Source organism: Setaria italica, chromosome VI (assembly GCF_000263155.2).
Source record: "Setaria italica strain Yugu1 chromosome VI, Setaria_italica_v2.0, whole genome shotgun sequence".
NCBI classification, from domain to species: domain Eukaryota; kingdom Viridiplantae; phylum Streptophyta; class Magnoliopsida; order Poales; family Poaceae; genus Setaria; species Setaria italica.
In genome coordinates, this window is record NC_028455.1 from 21,702,486 (window position 1) to 21,706,492 (window position 4,007).

Below are 4,007 nucleotides of genomic sequence, written 5' to 3' on the forward strand. Positions count from 1 at the left end.
CAAACAGGCCCTAAGGCTTCTAGAATGTTTGCTTGTTTGGTCACTCCAGTTGCCTCCTGTTCTATATATCAGGTTTCAAGAACACCAATAAGTAACGCATAGAGTATGTAGCTGATTACAACTTCTTCGAGTTTTTGATCGAACACTCTAGAATGTTAGAAGAAAAAAACTAACCATGTATGTTTCAATTGCCTCCAGTTTATGCAAATGATGGCTCAGCGTTCTCCTATACCATTTGATTGCGGCAGATTAATAAGATTTAGGAATGGCATGCACTGCGAAGGCTCAACTATGAGCCCAGGCGGCTCCGGTGCCAATCATGGCTTTTCCAAGAAGCCTGTGGTCAGTAGGTAGCAAGGACGGAATTAGACCAAAGGCTGAAGCAAGGCCTAGCTTTGCTCACGATAAGATGGCAAATGTGTGGGGTCATGTCAACGGACTCTTGGTTTTCATGGACTGGCTGCGATCCTCATATGTAGATATCGAGCAAGCCGGACCACTCATCTCAGAGCATTTCCTCCTTGATAAGCTCATGCCAAAGCTGATAAAAATTGTAGACCTAGGATCCTCTTATCAGTCATTAGCAGAATAGCGTGCGCGCCCCTAGATAGCTATGTATGGTTATGGAAGCTTAATTAACGTATCAAATACACCTTGGCAAACTTACGCGTAGAAAGAAGAAATAACCATGTTATTGCAAAATAATGATGATATTTTTTGTGGACTATATATTTGATTATATTCAGGTGGTGTTTGGGAGGGGGCTAAACTTTAGCCCCACCATTTTTGCCAGATTTTAGCCCTCTCCTCCCAAACACCAGGGCTAAAATGGAGGGACTAAACTTTAGCCCCCCATAATCCATTAGCCCCTCCAAGGGATGCTAAAATGGACTAAAGGGGGCTAAAAGTATAGATTTCCATATGGGCCACCCGGCCCTAGCACGAAATGGCCCGGCACGAAATGGCCCGACGCCTGTTCTGTGCCGTCGTGCCGAACAGGCAGCCTAGGCCCGGCACGACGACCCTTTTTTAGTGCCGGGCCAGCACGGTGGCACGACAAGCACTAGCGTGCTAGTGCCGGACCAGGCACTAAAGGTCTTAATGACCACTCAAACTGATCAACACAACTTACACAAGTCATTCATCTAGAAAAGAACAACATATTTTAACTTCAACAGATTAAAATCATATTAAACTTACTTCACAACATCACAACATCACAGATCAACATCTCTCTACTTCAACTTCACAACATCACAGAGAGAGACAAGAGATTATAACTTATAAGTTTGAGCTGGTGCAATGGCTGCCTCATTAAAAACCTATCCAGGTAAAACTCACACCTCGTGAGAAAAAACCCTGGATAGGAAAAAAAGAGTACAACCCAGCTCAATCAAATTGTAGTTCTAAGACTTAAGTTACTTAAGTTATTACATGCCAGTGTTACACTTTTGAATTCTCAGCGGCATCTAGGTCCAAATTAGCAAAACTTTCCTCAAGTTCTTCATCCTCTACTAAGTTCTAAAGTCTTGCTTCTGCAGCCTCCCAATCCTTGACGCAAGAAAGCATCTCGACCGTCTTCGGTTTCAATCGACGCCACCTCTCCTCGATGATCCTGCCAGTAGTGCTGAAAATAGATTTTGATGAAACAGTGGAAATAGGAACAGAAAGAACATCTCTAGCTAAGATGGACAGAACTGGATAAGTTCTTTTGTGCTCATGCCATCAAGATAAGATGTTGAAGTTATCATCAAAATGGGTGACAGTGTCATTGTCCAAGTAGGTAGAGAGTTCATTGCCAATACCCATACCAGTTGCAGTAGTGCTTGCTGCTGCAGCAAAGCACTTGCAAATGACCTTCTAGACAAAGCAAGAGGCAAAGAGGGAGGAGGGATGGAGAAAGAAGTACCAGGGAGATCATGAATTCCAAAAGCAGATACACTAGAATCTGAAACAGTGGAAAAAATATCATCCCAAGCACTAGTTTTCTTACCAGAAGTGGATGGAGGTGGAGGAGTTTGCAATTTTACTGCACCAAACTTGTCATCATACAGTTTAAATGCAGTAGACAGTTCAGCTCTAACATCAGTGAAGTAAGCAGAATAATCAGTACCAGTAAGACTAGATAACAACCTGAGCACATTTTGAAAACCTTTCAATTTAGCTCTAGGGTCCAATATGAATGCAACATAATAAAGCATAGGAATGTCTCTCCAGTACTTAAGATAGTAATCTTTCATAGGAACAACAACATGCCTAAGCAATTCATCATTTTCATAATGTTTAAGATGCTTAGCAATCAAAATGAGCTGACGCAACATAAGTGGAGAGGTAGGATAATAAACACCAGATAGTGCAACAGTATAATTATAAAAGAGTTCAAAGAATGATAGCAAACTCTGTGCAATAGTCCAATGATCTTCTGTCAACAGTAAAGGATCTCTTTCACCCCTAGGATAGTTAGTCTCAATGAAAACATTAAATGTCTGTCTGTAAGGGAGCAAATGCTTGAGCATGAGATAAGTGGAGTTCCACCTGACTTCCATGTCCAAACAAAACTTTCTAGGACGAACATTCATAGCAAGACAAAATCTCTTAAATGCAGCAATGCGCTGGTTAGAAGCATTGATGAAAGATATTGCAGATCTAAATGCATCTAGATATGGCTCAATCAGATTAATGGCAGATTTAACCATGAGATTGATGATATGACAAGCATAACGCTGATGTAAGAACAATGATCCAACATAAGCAGCTAATTTAGGACTAAGTTTCTCCATAGCAGTAGAATTAGCAGAGGCATTATCCAAAGTAACGGAAAACACCTTTGAAATCAAACCATACTCCTCTAGCACACTAGTCACACGGTCAGAAATGTTCTAACCAGAGTGAGATTCATCAATAAGCCTTAAACCAATTAACCTCTTCTCTAATTGCCAATCAGTATTAACATAATGAGCAACCACACTAAGGTAATCTTCCTTAGCATTACCAGACCAGATATCAGAAGTAATAGATACAGATGAAACAGCAACAAATGATTCAATAAGCTTAGCACGGCAATCAGTAAAGTACTTGCACATATCTCTAGTGGTTGATTGCGTAGAGACAGCAGAAAACCTAGGATTATGAGCAAGTTTAATATACTCTTCAAAAGCAGGAGATGCACCGAAACATAGAGGAAGATCTAGTCTAGCAATCAAACGACATAGTTGAGTACGAGCTACCTCAGCAGAGTAATCCCATTGACAGACAGAACCGTCAGGGTTGAAATGGATCAGAGACTGGGAATTACGAACCTTAGCCCTCCTGTTTGGGCATTTCTCAACATGCTTGTTGAGATGGCCAGTGCCAATGGAAGATCTAGCAGCATATATAATGCCACAATGATTACACTTGGCAGAGACCCTTACCTTCTTCCCATTGATAACCTTGAAGATCTTTTCAAAGTCCTTCCAGCACTTAGAAGTGGTGGAATGGGACCTCTTGGTACCACTGCTCACCATGTCTGGATCAGCATCAAGTGCTTCTTGATCAGCAGGTGGTGCTTCAGCATCAGCTATGTCGATTGGATTGACAGCGCTGCGACCGAAGAGCTCGTCCCGCTCTACCTCCATGTCACTCTCATCATCACCTCGCTGGCCCATCATCCGAAGCTCGTCGTTGATGGTGTGCTCCTGGAAATCATCGCCACCATCCATCACCGACGCTCTAGTCCCTCAACGGATCAACCTGCGAACACAAAACAAGAACGAATCAGTAGAAGAACACCAACAAATCAGTAGAAGAACACCAGCAGACAACAATGCAACGGCTTACCAACGAATTCGGAGCACTAGAGCGCACGAGATCAACGTACAACGGATCTAGAGCACCAGAGCTAGGGAGGAGCGAGAGGAGGCAACAGGACAATGGATAGAGGAGTGGGCGAGAGCGAGAGGTGGGGGAAGAAGATAACAACGCAACGGCTTACCAACGAATCCGGATCACCAGAGCGCACGGCAAGG